The sequence below is a fragment of the Medicago sativa genome, chromosome 3, assembly GCF_051527215.1.
Source record: "Medicago sativa cultivar Bolivia chromosome 3, Bolivia_mono, whole genome shotgun sequence".
Taxonomy (NCBI): Eukaryota; Viridiplantae; Streptophyta; class Magnoliopsida; order Fabales; family Fabaceae; genus Medicago; species Medicago sativa.
In genome coordinates, this window is record NC_140751.1 from 19,702,262 (window position 1) to 19,717,403 (window position 15,142).

General features: G+C 38.8%; 2 long non-coding RNA genes across 2 annotated transcripts; both read right to left on the reverse strand.

Moving 5' to 3' along the window:
• Window positions 1–5,070: 5,070 nt before the first annotated feature.
• On the reverse strand, window positions 5,071–7,416 carry LOC146936227 (uncharacterized). The gene is made up of 2 exons (XR_015030511.1): window positions 7,012–7,416; window positions 5,071–5,256 (listed from the first exon to the last, which is right to left on the reverse strand). It is a non-coding gene; the product is annotated as an uncharacterized LOC146936227 (long non-coding RNA).
• A 3,840-nt stretch (window positions 7,417–11,256) lies between these two features.
• Window positions 11,257–13,602, reverse strand: LOC146936228 (uncharacterized). Its single transcript, XR_015030510.1, has 2 exons — window positions 13,198–13,602; window positions 11,257–11,442 (listed from the first exon to the last, which is right to left on the reverse strand). It is a non-coding gene; the product is annotated as an uncharacterized LOC146936228 (long non-coding RNA).
• Window positions 13,603–15,142: the final 1,540 nt, after the last annotated feature.

Here is a 15,142-nt window from a genome sequence, read left to right on the forward strand (position 1 = left end):
GGAGCCATTCAAAGCTTCGTCAAGCATCACGGTATTGTTCTTGATCCAAACTTTTTATTCCATTCTTTTTTCTTCCAATTTGCGCGGCTGTTTGTGTAGATGTAGGTGGATTGATTGTGTTTTGGATGTTTCCGGGTTCATATTCGAAAAGAGGATAACGATCCGGTTTTAAAAGTGTAAAAAAAATTCGAATCGGAGCTCGCCGGAATCCGGAAGTGTCGCCGGAGTTATGAATTTTCCGGCGAACCTTTGAAGATTCCAGCGAGTTTGTTGAATTTTCTGGTGACATTCATGAGGTTGAAGATGAACATTCATGAGGTTGGAGATGAACATTTAAGAGAGAGAAGAGAGAGAGTTTGTAGGCTTTGGCTTTAGAGAGAGAAAGTTGGTGTTGTGTTTATTTTCTTTCACGTGAAACTTCTCTTTGTTACTACTTGTTGTGTTGTTTTATCCCATGCGCGCAAGACCACATTCATTCCATGTTCCTTTGCCTTCTTGATCGTTGGATCAAGGGTTGATCCAATTGGATCAATCCTACGGTCCATGTTGCTTTCTGTTTGGATGTGGATCTTGTGTGTTTGGGCCTGGACTTTTGTTACTACTTTCTCCTTATTTTCTTGCTATATCCACACTGTTTCTTGCTGTTTGCACCACTGTTTGCCTAAAAACTTTGATAAAAATTCCTAAAAAATTTGTTCAATATTTTCTTGTTATTTTCAATAAATTTTGATGTGTTTTACATATTAATCTTGATGAAAATACATGAAAATAATTGGTGCTTTGTTAATTCAATTCTTTTTTATCCTTTGTTAAAAAATCTTGTTGAAAGCTTCTAAAAAAAATTTGTGAACTTCCTTGCAAGTAGTTTTGACACTTAAAACTTGTTACTTAGAATATTTTGACATACAAAAATGGATAAAAGAAATATTGTGTTGTGTGTTGCTTTATTTCTTGAATTTTAGGTTAAGAACTTGTGAAAATATGCATAATTTTGATTCCAATTTTTAGTGTATACTTGTGAGTTGGGATGTGTGGATTGGGGATTGATTTGTCACTGTTTGGATGTGTTTCTTGCTGTATGTGAATATGTGTGGTTAGTTACTTGTTTTACAACTCATGTGAACATTTGTTTGTGAAAATAAAGTGTAAAAATATGCCTATGAATATGTCATAACTCTTGGCTTGATATTTCTTGGTGATTCTTATGTCATGGCTGAAATGAACCCTTTGAAAATCGTCATGATATGGGGATTATAGGTCATATAATTGCCTTGATGTTATGGTAAACTCTAGGCATATTTTGCTACTTTTTGGGTTAAGAGTTTTATTACTTTTTGTCAAGTTTTTTAGTGTTTCTTTTGCTTATGATTTCCATTCTATTATGTCTTATGCTACTAACCCCTTTTATTTCATGTTTCATGCATTCCATAAGCTCATCTCATCTCATCTCATATTCTAGCTTAATTTTCTTGCAATTTATATTTCTTACGAAAACTTAGTATGTAAAGACCTAGGAATTTTGTATTTTACTTCATGCAATTTTAAATTCTTGCAAGACCATAGCATGTATCTAGGCCAATGATGTAAAGGACAATGGACTCTAATGATGTACACCAACACAAGCACCGACACAAGCACCGACACATGCACACACATCACATAGATATTTTAGATGTATGTTTAGGATATGCATGCCTTAGATGTATGTTTAGGGAATGTATGCTTAGACGTATGTCTAGGAACTTTGAAACTTAGAAAAACTCTCTTTTCCAAAAAACATGAACAACATCACTCAAATCATTTTCTAAATAAACCTTGGGATCAAATCCCATTGAATTTTCCTTTTCTTTTCTTAAATAAAATCTTAATGAATTTTAATCATACTTTGACTTTCATTTTGCAAAATAACTAATTCCACCTCACTTTTTTCCAATCTTATGCCCTTGAGGCCTCTTTTCCTCATTCTTCAAATTCCAATTTTCAAACTTAAAATCAACCAACAAAAACAAAAATATTTTTGGAAGAGAACTACAGTGGATTTGATCCCTTAACCGGGTACGTAGGCAAGGAATCAAAATTCCTTCAATTCAAATAAAATAAAAATTCAAACACTTTCTTCTCCCTTCAATTCTTGACTTAGTAAGCTCTTAGGTGTAAATATCACTTTCAAATAGCATTTAAAAATAAAGCGCGCGCGTAGAAAATAAAGACGGTTCCTATAGGATACTATAGTCGTTATGGGTGCCTAACACCTTCCCGTAGCGAAAACAACTCCCGGACCTCGATTCTCAAAGGTTTTGCTTATTTTTTCCCTTCCCAAGAAAAAATGAGATATCAAAGGTTAAAAAGGTTCAAACGTAATCAATGTTTGACACCCGAAAACCAAGATAAAACAGCTGGCGACTTCACTGGGGAGATTCGAGAGTTACGCCTAGTCTTTATTTCCACGCTTGCGCTTTCGTTTTTACTTGCTTCTTTTTTGTTTTCTTATGTGAATAAATGCTTAAATTCTTGCAAACGTGTGGGGTGAGAATATCAAAAGTCCTACACCCGGGCTGAGTGAACTTAGGATTTAGGGGGGATATAGTCGACAATTCATTACGAGGGTTGCCTCGTGTATTGGATTATGCGATCAATCCCACATAGTTGAGGCATTTTGGGGGTGATGTTGTCGGCGCGTGTTGTCGCGTTTAGGCACTTTACTTCTAATTGTTCTATGACGCTATGAACCGTAGATAACCAAACCCATCCATGGCCATTTTTTAGGATGTAGTGCGGAGACTAAACCGAGTGTTGTCTCGAATTTTAGTCGTCACGCGATGCTACACTCAAGTTAGACCTTCTTACGGATAATCATGGAGCGAGTGTTGTCTCGTGGCACCCTGATATACGTCGGAGAGGTTGCGACTTGGGAAGTTTTCAGAACCCGGTTACAATTATCCAAAGCCCTAGTTTCACCGGACACCGTGTCCACCCATGACTCCTTGACTTTGAATTTCAACCCACCATGTTTTCTCCGTACTTGAACATAATCATGCATACATGCATACATGCATGCATGCATAAACTTTTTTCCATGCATTTATCGAAGGACTTAGACCAATTGAATTTGTAAACATTGTAGGAATGAGGAAGACTAAGTACTACAAGTTCAAGGAAGTGGATTTGGCTAGTTTGAGATATTTGGCACTCAAGATCGAGGATCCGACTGGTTTTCGACATCGTTACGGGGCTTTACTTACTATTCTCCAGACTAATGTGGATGAGAAACTTGTGCACACTTTAGTGCAATTCTATGATCGGGACTATCGGTGCTTCACTTTTCCCGACTTTCAGTTAGTGCCCACACTCGAGGCTTATTCGTGCTTGACGGATCTATCTATTGCTAAGGGGGTACCCTTCGCGGGACTTGAGAATCCTCCTACTCCATTGGTTATTGCTAAAGATCTCTATCTCAAGACCACCGATGTCTCCAAGAATCTTGTCACTAAGGCTCACGTCCGAGGGTTCACTTCGAAGTATCTACTTGAGAAAGCCAACCTCAAAACCACTTGTCAGGACACTCTTGAGGCTATTCTTGCACTTCTCATCTATGGGCTTATTCTCTTTCCAAATCTTGATGACTTCGTGGACATGAACGCTATTATGATCTTCCACTCCAAGAATCCGGTTCCTAATTTGCTAGCTGACACATACCATGCTATTCACGATCGATCCGGCAAGGGTCGTGGATACATTCTTTGCTGTATACCTCTCCTCTATAGGTGGTTTATTTCGCACCTTCCGAAGTCTTTCCATGATAATCCAGAGAATTGGTCTATTTCACAAAGGATCATGGCTCTCACCCCGAATGAAGTGGTTTGGCTCACTCCCGCTACTAGAGTCAAAGAAATTATCTTTGGTGGTGGAAAGTTTCTTAATGCACCTCTTCTTGGTACCCGGGGTGGAATCAACTACAATCCGAAACTCTTTTTCTGTTCCTAATAATGTTTACAAAAGCTCTAATTTGTCTAAAACCCTTCGATAACACAAAAAGAATCTTTTGCATATGCATCTGTACATATCATGCATCATTTTACATTCATAGTTTCTCGTCCGTGTCTCATGTGTTCTCTTTCCTACAAAAGGGTCGTCTCTGCCGCCTAAAGTCAAGCTACAACTGCAAAACGCTCGGGCTAAACAAGAAATCAGAATGAGTCTATTTGAACAAGAAATCCAGGAGCTTCGCGAAGAAGTAACAACACTCCGTGGGGAGGTGGAGAGGTTAAGCGCCTTGGTGACAATATTGGTAGCCGCACAGGGTCAGCCGACACTCTCATCACCAGCCAGCTTTCAAGCTCAAATACCTGATGTTACTGTTCCGATTCTGACGAAGGTTGCCAATACTCCCCAATATATGCCTGTGCTCTATGGTCTTGATGAAGTACCTCTTCCCCATGTCTCTGAGGTTCCAATGCCTACGCACCTGGTCAGAAGAAGTGATCCCATTGATGGTCCCGAAGAGAAAGAACAAAGAGCGAGTATGGTGAACTTCAATGCTGCTACTGTTATACCTATTATCAAGGCTGCCCAAAACCTGGGCCATCAATATACTGCAACTGTGATACCTGTCTTCCATGCTGCTCCGAAACATGTTGCTACTGTTACACCTGTAATCAAAGTTGCTCAAAGTCCCAGTTATCAGACCCAGTTTCAACTTTACCAGCGTCGAGGACAACAGAATCTCCAACAATCTCAACAGCCTCAACGGCAACATCAGGGTCCCCAACCTAAGCAAATCTTTCCTCCTATACCAATGCAATATGCTACACTGCTCCCATTTCTAATTGCTAAAGGGCATTGTCAGACTAGGAAGGGCAAACCTCCACCCAATCCTATGCATCCCGAATTCCGTACCGATCTCAGGTGTGTTTTTCACCAAGGTGCTAGGGGCCATGATGTTGAGGGATGCTATGCTCTGAGGTATATTATGAAGAAGCTGATAGACAAGGGAGAGTTAATGTAACACCCATACCAGATGTATCTAGAAAGTCTAGCACGTGCGTTAATATTAGTACTGGATACATTAAATTTTACAACATAAACTACATACGAATGAATATTTATACAACAAATTGCGTTCGTACATAATTCACATAAACAACTCATCCATACATTTATATTACATCCTTAAAATCCAAAGCATCCTGCAGCTACACGAACGCACCCTTACTGAAACATCCATCCGACTTCAAGCTTGCATAACATCCTGCTTATCTGAAACAAATAAGGATTGGGATGAGACATAATGTCTCAGTGAGTTCCACCTAATCCTAGGCTATAGGCAACCTCAAGGGGAACCTACGGTCACCACGTGTCTACTTTACAACCTGACGGTTGATTATACGTGTGTGGGGACTTACATACTTAGACGGTAGTGCATACTAGAGCCGTCATAGTCTTAACTTAACTTGTTATAGGCTTCACTTCCTATACGTGTCATGGCGGTCGAGGGGGAATCTAGGACCGCATTGCCAAAAATACGCTCTACGTATCGAGGCCCTAACATAACATAATCATGGCACGATTCTAAACCGGACGGTTAGGGGAACCTAAGATCGTCATCGGTATCATGATCTTTACTCAATCTATACATAACTTGCTCTTGTCTTAGCATCTGATGCTCTTAACTCGATCATACATGTAATCATTCTTGCATAAACATAACATAATCATATCGTACATAAACGTATCTAAGTTCATTCATTAAGTTAGCGTTGAACAAACAATTATTATCTGAGTTCATTTTACGGAAAGTCCCAGGTGGAGTAACCCCGAGTACAATCCCATACATGACCGATGTACGTACATCGGACTCCCTCGGTGTCGTGCGGGTCCCTTGCGGCTTGAACCGTTCCCCTTAGGTCGAGAACCTCCCGTATCCCCTTGGCGTGGATAACAAGAGACACGAGCACCTACGTCTTGTTACTCAGTGACATGCGGGTCCCTTACGGCTTGAATCGTTCTCATAATGAGAACCCCTTGTATCCCCCTGATGTGGATATCAAGAGACATGTCACCTACACTTATTAGTCATGGTCTTGTCGTGCATATAAGTTAAACATATACATACTTGCTTGTTTACCTCGGAACCTTATTCGATCCGATTAATGGTAACTTATACTTATTCATACTTAACATGGTGGAGCGAAATAACTTATCAATCCACAACTTACGTACTAGCTAAGTTATTCTAGCTCATGTGCGAAGAGATTACACTTCGCGTCTTATCATTCTAGGGATTCTTGCTATCTTTCTAGTTCTCGACTAGCTAAGCCGATGCTCTACATACAATCCCCTTTCTTAGTTCATTGCTACCCCATCATGCTTAACTCTCTTGAGTCATCCTTGTGACACATGTTAAAATTGCCATGTCTTTTGATTCAAGTTCCATTAACGATTGGTACATCTTTTCATTAATTTCTGAGGACCGAAAATGTCATAAACCCAAGTATCAAGCCATTTAGAAACTTGAAGATTAAACCAAGTTAAGTTTGTTCCAGTTGTAAAATAAGTGAAAACAGTAAAAATATACTTCAAAACGAACGCATCGGACCCCTACTCGACTGGCCCCAAGCACCCGAACACAAAACAACACAAAAGTTGCCCTGTCTGGGGCGCCTGGCGCCAGGAGCAGGGCGCCTAGCGCTAGCTCCCTGTGTGTGGGCGCCTAGCGCCCTTGTACAGGCGCAGCGCTCCGAACCTGCGTTTTTCGGCTGCGGGTTTTTGGCATTTTCGACCCAAAACTCCAAATTTTGATCTCCTAAATGCACCAACTCATTCCAAACATTGTTAACAAGTTTATGTACTCAAAATAGCTTACAAAAACATATACAAGATCATGTTCCATGGCAATTTATCATGTAATCAACAAGGGATGACTTTAGGTTCACTAAAATTTCATAGAAGCAAAACTAACACAAAACATGATTATCAAACCCAAAGGTAGGATACTCTATCTATAGAACTCACCTAACAAGATTCTTGAAGCATCATCATGTCCCAAGCTCAAACAATCCAAAACTCTAGCCCTTGGTTCACTTGCTTCCTTTGTTCAACCCATCTCAAACTTGTTGTTTTCATGCAATCCAAAGCATCATGATCTTGCTAGCTTATCTCTAATCCAACCCAAGCTTCCTTCAACCAAAACCCTAATCTCATGATTTCTTCCCTTGTGAGGATAGAGTGGAAGAACAAGCTCAAATAAAGCTTCTATTTGTTCCTTGATCTTGGAAGTACCAAAACATAAGTTTAATCATGAAGAGGAAGAAGTTTTGGAATGGATTGGTGAAGAAAAGAGAGGAAGAGAGCGTGAGAATGGAGAGAGGAGGGAGAGAAAATTGCTTTCCCAAACTTAGAGAGATAAAAGGATAGAAATTGTGAGATATTTTGGTGCCTTTCCAAATAAATATCCTTTTCCCGCGTAATTACCAAATTGCCCTTGCCTCAAACGTGCTACATCCGTCTCTGATACTTAACTCGTATTAAGCTGACAAAGCATAATAAATATTTCCATTAACTTACTTTCCATGAACCTAAGTCCTCTGATACATTTAACAGATAAAGTTCCTTAAGCTGATGAGCGGGATGTTACATTCTACCCCCCTTAAAGAAATTTCGTCCTCGAAATTTTAGAGATCGACTACCAATCATCATGACAGAAACTTACCATCTTTGGTCTGAGCCATACATACTCTATTCATACTTACTCATAGAGTTCGTCGTATCATGTCCTCATCTTGTTTCTTAACCCACATGCAACTGAACATAACCTTCTTGATCTTAATATTACCCAAACTTAGAGTTTTCTTATCATATCATGATTCAAAATTTACCTTGCTACACACAGACTTATTGTCTCGGACTCGTATCTTACCCACTTAACATAAACCATTCATATAGGTATCTTGTCATAAACATGAACACTCAGGATTTGCCTTTTAACTGGGATCCTACGGAAACCAGGTTTGCCCTGCAGTGCTTACTTGTAACTTTAAAACATATTTCATACATACATCTTATCATGAATACATAATCTTACTGTACCTTGAGGCACATGCTTCTTACTTCTATTACTCATATAAATGATTCCATGAATCTCTTATCTCTTTTCAGAGCCTTAGGAAATCTTCTGATTTCATCGCAATTCCATTGCATCTTATCACACCCGAATTAATGGGTAACTCATATAGCTTGACATGAAAAAGTGAAATCAACTCACCACTTCATCTGACAATCCATTAACCAATATTATGGTTCACATACTCGTGAAACTTACTAGTAATTCCACTTGCACTTACATCGTATACTCTTAACACAATTCCGTGTATCCCACATGATATTGGCTTCATATGAACATTGTCGTTTTCATAACATGTACATACTTTCAAGTGCCATCTCTTGCTAAATGATAACGATACGTGTTCTAGAATCTTTCTTGAAGAAATTTCCTTAAGCTCTGGTATTCAGGTTCTTGGAACGAATATATATATACATGACTAAAATATTTTATCATTCCCAAAACTGAATTTGTAATAGCACCACAGAACCATCGGACGAGTTTCTATATTTGAAAAAGATTTAACAACTCGCCTTAAACTTGTCCACGACAAGTTGGTCCTGAAGTTGGTACGTCTTAAGTGAGTTCACTTACGACGTATCTCATCAGTTTCGAAAATGTATAATTCCATGAGTTTAAAATAAGCATCGTTCCCAAATTCCTTAATACCAATCTTAACTTTGAAAAGTTTTTTTTTTTTTAAAATCATGACTTAACAAGTATCGTTTTCACTCAACAAGTATTGCATACGAGAGTATGATTCTCATTGCACAAACTCGAGAGTTGCATCTCCTTTCATGATAACATGCTTAAACTTTGAATGTAGATTCTTACTTTCTTAACGGATATACATACTCACGATACCACTTACATATTCGTAGGAAATCCTTGAACCTCTTGACATAACTTGTTCCTTTTCTTCGGAACACTAAACTTGAATCTTCAAATAATCTTTTTAAATATTACTTGAACATTACTACCTTCTCAAAATATCGATTCATCATTCTTGATGCTTCAATTCTTTACTTGAGTCACAAAAAGGTAACCTTCTGAACCTTACATACTTTCCAATACCATCATTCATGCATTCGTGACCAATTCATATAGGGCAACTCTTGTCTTATGATGCTTCTTGTTAAACTTGTGTTACCCACCGACTATTCTTCACGAAGCTTTATACATACTAAAACTCCCATGTTTCGTGTTTAACGATTAACTTCCATGACGCTACTTTGATTCCCACCGGTTGACTTAAACTATTACTCTAACCCATTAGAGCAATTGAGACTTCAATTCGTGCTTACCACTTGAATACTTACTTCGTGAACTATTCTCAGGATCATCCATGTTGCAAACAACGTCACACCTCACACTTGTCCTTACCATTACCTTGTAAGAACAAAACTCATGATAACTTTTCTTATGCTCATAATACTTGACTTGGGGGTAAACCTTACGCTCTCACTGGTTGGATTTACCTGCTGGGTTACACATATCATACTTGAACTTGTTTCCGAATGAATTCAAATTCCTTTGACAACTCGTCTTGTACTTGAACAAATCTGTCTTGAACTTTTAACCTTTGCATTCTCGCATACTATATTTTACTTAATCATACCATTGCTTGCTCATTGATTTCTCTTTTAAAGAAAACTTTATAAACTAGCGCACGGGTCATTGACGTTGATTTTTTTTTTTTTTTCTTTCTACTATATAAATATATTGAATCTAGGCCCCGACCATTGCTTTGAGAATCATAGAACAAGTTGATAACACATACGTGCCATCATACCTAGACTCTAATAAGTCTAGCCCGCTCTACGAGTGTCGAAGCAAACCGATTCCTTGAAAATCTCGTGAATTTTCAAAATGTCAACTTCAATCACCCATACGCATAAATCTTTCTAAAATTATTTAAACTTTATGATCCAACATCATATCGAGCCTTAGCAAGTCTATTAAGCAAAACATAGGTTCGAGAAATACGCCATAATTCCACATAATCCGAGAACCTTGTGATTTCTCATAACTTTGACCGTTTTAACTTCTTACTTCATACCTCCTGTATAAACATCTGTGACTTTTCTTCTAGATACAGGAATTTCTATACTCTTGATCTTTGCTTGTTCTTGACTCTTAACACATTAACTTCCAACGCTACCTTAAACCGTATCGATTTCGTTGATGATTGCCCACGCCTTTCTCCTTGGAAATCTTAGAATGTGATATGCATTCGTTACTTGATGTCATAAAAGATTTTCGTCACGTAAAATATTATTGTGAAGACATCTCTCCAATAGTCATTGCAAGCCATAGAAACAAACTGGTAGATTTCACAAAACGGGAAGTTTTGTCCCAGGCCTGCTATTAGTGAGCTTCTCCAACTCTATTTTTTTTTTAGAAAACATTTGTTGCATAAAATTCTTATTCTCAAGTATACAATGCACATCATTCATTCCTATCGTCGTAAAATATTCTATAACATATGCATGGCAACATCAACATTTTTCGATACAATTCTTGGCACGCCGGAAATCAATGCCTTACTCCTGATAACATAAAACTTTCTCTTGAATCCTTAACTTCATTCACATATTACTATTCCTGAGAACCTGCCGACTCCGCCATCATATGTCAACTTATAATTATCTTGTATCCTTGTACTGTCATTCCAGAATATCATAAACCCGTTCCAACAATCACTCTTACCGAAACTTTTGGTCATGATTAGATACATATATCCAACTTCTTCACTTACGGGTACATGGAGTATCGCTATCATTTTACCCGACATTATCGGAACGTTCCTTCTTAACATACCTTATATTCCCGGAGGATTCACACTTCTACTTGATTAATTCACCGGCCACCTTTTGACACGATCAACTTCTTCATCACATACTTCGTTCCTCCTGGGTCCTATTCAGCTCTCAGGTATCCGTTCTAATCGTCGATTGTTAAATTGAGTTGATCAGGCTCAACTAACAATGACAAATAGAACATTTACCCGGAACCCAATGGTCCCACTACCTTAGTTGTAATTTAATGACCCAAGGCACGGTCTGAATCGACCTGCTCTGATACCAATTGTAACACCCATACCAGATGTATCTAGAAAGTCTAGCACGTGCGTTAATATTAGTACTGGATACATTAAATTTTACAACATAAACTACATACGAATGAATATTTATACAACAAATTGCGTTCGTACATAATTCACATAAACAACTCATCCATACATTTATATTACATCCTTAAAATCCAAAGCATCCTGCAGCTACACGAACGCACCCTTACTGAAACATCCATCCGACTTCAAGCTTGCATAACATCCTGCTTATCTGAAACAAATAAGGATTGGGATGAGACATAATGTCTCAGTGAGTTCCACCTAATCCTAGGCTATAGGCAACCTCAAGGGGAACCTACGGTCACCACGTGTCTACTTTACAACCTGACGGTTGATTATACGTGTGTGGGGACTTACATACTTAGACGGTAGTGCATACTAGAGCCGTCATAGTCTTAACTTAACTTGTTATAGGCTTCACTTCCTATACGTGTCATGGCGGTCGAGGGGGAATCTAGGACCGCATTGCCAAAAATACGCTCTACGTATCGAGGCCCTAACATAACATAATCATGGCACGATTCTAAACCGGACGGTTAGGGGAACCTAAGATCGTCATCGGTATCATGATCTTTACTCAATCTATACATAACTTGCTCTTGTCTTAGCATCTGATGCTCTTAACTCGATCATACATGTAATCATTCTTGCATAAACATAACATAATCATATCGTACATAAACGTATCTAAGTTCATTCATTAAGTTAGCGTTGAACAAACAATTATTATCTGAGTTCATTTTACGGAAAGTCCCAGGTGGAGTAACCCCGAGTACAATCCCATACATGACCGATGTACGTACATCGGACTCCCTCGGTGTCGTGCGGGTCCCTTGCGGCTTGAACCGTTCCCCTTAGGTCGAGAACCTCCCGTATCCCCTTGGCGTGGATAACAAGAGACACGAGCACCTACGTCTTGTTACTCAGTGACATGCGGGTCCCTTACGGCTTGAATCGTTCTCATAATGAGAACCCCTTGTATCCCCCTGATGTGGATATCAAGAGACATGTCACCTACACTTATTAGTCATGGTCTTGTCGTGCATATAAGTTAAACATATACATACTTGCTTGTTTACCTCGGAACCTTATTCGATCCGATTAATGGTAACTTATACTTATTCATACTTAACATGGTGGAGCGAAATAACTTATCAATCCACAACTTACGTACTAGCTAAGTTATTCTAGCTCATGTGCGAAGAGATTACACTTCGCGTCTTATCATTCTAGGGATTCTTGCTATCTTTCTAGTTCTCGACTAGCTAAGCCGATGCTCTACATACAATCCCCTTTCTTAGTTCATTGCTACCCCATCATGCTTAACTCTCTTGAGTCATCCTTGTGACACATGTTAAAATTGCCATGTCTTTTGATTCAAGTTCCATTAACGATTGGTACATCTTTTCATTAATTTCTGAGGACCGAAAATGTCATAAACCCAAGTATCAAGCCATTTAGAAACTTGAAGATTAAACCAAGTTAAGTTTGTTCCAGTTGTAAAATAAGTGAAAACAGTAAAAATATACTTCAAAACGAACGCATCGGACCCCTACTCGACTGGCCCCAAGCACCCGAACACAAAACAACACAAAAGTTGCCCTGTCTGGGGCGCCTGGCGCCAGGAGCAGGGCGCCTAGCGCTAGCTCCCTGTGTGTGGGCGCCTAGCGCCCTTGTACAGGCGCAGCGCTCCGAACCTGCGTTTTTCGGCTGCGGGTTTTTGGCATTTTCGACCCAAAACTCCAAATTTTGATCTCCTAAATGCACCAACTCATTCCAAACATTGTTAACAAGTTTATGTACTCAAAATAGCTTACAAAAACATATACAAGATCATGTTCCATGGCAATTTATCATGTAATCAACAAGGGATGACTTTAGGTTCACTAAAATTTCATAGAAGCAAAACTAACACAAAACATGATTATCAAACCCAAAGGTAGGATACTCTATCTATAGAACTCACCTAACAAGATTCTTGAAGCATCATCATGTCCCAAGCTCAAACAATCCAAAACTCTAGCCCTTGGTTCACTTGCTTCCTTTGTTCAACCCATCTCAAACTTGTTGTTTTCATGCAATCCAAAGCATCATGATCTTGCTAGCTTATCTCTAATCCAACCCAAGCTTCCTTCAACCAAAACCCTAATCTCATGATTTCTTCCCTTGTGAGGATAGAGTGGAAGAACAAGCTCAAATAAAGCTTCTATTTGTTCCTTGATCTTGGAAGTACCAAAACATAAGTTTAATCATGAAGAGGAAGAAGTTTTGGAATGGATTGGTGAAGAAAAGAGAGGAAGAGAGCGTGAGAATGGAGAGAGGAGGGAGAGAAAATTGCTTTCCCAAACTTAGAGAGATAAAAGGATAGAAATTGTGAGATATTTTGGTGCCTTTCCAAATAAATATCCTTTTCCCGCGTAATTACCAAATTGCCCTTGCCTCAAACGTGCTACATCCGTCTCTGATACTTAACTCGTATTAAGCTGACAAAGCATAATAAATATTTCCATTAACTTACTTTCCATGAACCTAAGTCCTCTGATACATTTAACAGATAAAGTTCCTTAAGCTGATGAGCGGGATGTTACAGTTAACTTTCGAAAATAATACTTCTAATGTCCGAGACAATTCTCTTTCAAATCATGCACCTGTTGTTGGCAAGACACGACCATTACTACACCTTGCACCAAGGGGCACGAAGCCTTGAGCTCGAGCATTGTTTTTTCTATGAAAATGGAAGTCCAGAAATTGATTGAGGATAACATCTTTCTGTCCATATATGGAAGTCAATTTGGGAACCAGGGGCATGGCGCCTACTGCTGATACATGGGATATTCAGCCGCAACTGAGATGTTTTGTTGATGTTTTCTACTGGTTGTTTGTTTGATAATTGTGTTTGTTTGCTATTTTTCAAAAATAAAAAAACCTTTCGTCTCGCCCGAAGACGAAAGTGAACTTATTTAGGGCTTCATGTGTTTGCATCATTAATAAAAAGTCGTTTCTATCGCGGCTTTGTTTTTTTACTTTGTGCTTTCTTTGGAAAGAATGGTAATACCAAAAAACCGTAAAAAAATTTTACTTCACTTTGATCATTTCTGGATACCTGCATAATCATAATTTCTATTCAAAATCAAAGCATGCATTGATAAATCCGTTGAACACTGTAACACTGTGCTCTCTCTCGACTTTGAGTTCCTATGTTCAAAGCTGAAGGAGCTGGAGATGAGAAGTTTTCCAATAAGATCTCTCGTCCACTAGAACATTCTAGTCATCTGAGCTGCAAATATGAGCATCATGAAGATTGTCCCGCAGGGACATTTGCTTACAAAAAACTAATTCAGGGAGCTACCACTAGTCTGGCATGGATATCGTACTTCAATACACATCAACAAGGGCAAAGGGATGCCTAGTTCCAAATGATAATGACAGGTTCGCATGTCTATGAACCCCAATGCAGTCAATGAATGCTTTGTCAAAAAAAAAAAGAAAAATAAAAAAAATTCAAATAGCTCGACAAGTCACACACCTAAAAGGTGGCTTGGGCAAAAAAGAGCGTCTCGATGGACTAAAGCAGTCCATGCAAAAGTTAGAGACACAAAAAGTGTATCCTGATAGATCGAAGACCCGCAAGGGCGATCTATGCAAAAATTAAGGATTTATGACAAAGCAACTGCATCAGGTCCGACAAGATTCACCTGGGGCAATCCTTTTATCTCTGGTATATGGAATGGAATCAGTACTCCCGGTGGAAGTCATGATCATGTCAGTGAAAATTCTCATGGAAATCGAGTTTGTCTGTGTTTAAATGATGCTCAAACAAATGTGATCTGCTGGATTTGAATGTTAATGCTTTGTGCCATGGTCAACTATATCAAGAGGAGGATGGATCAAACTTTCGACAAGAAAGTCCA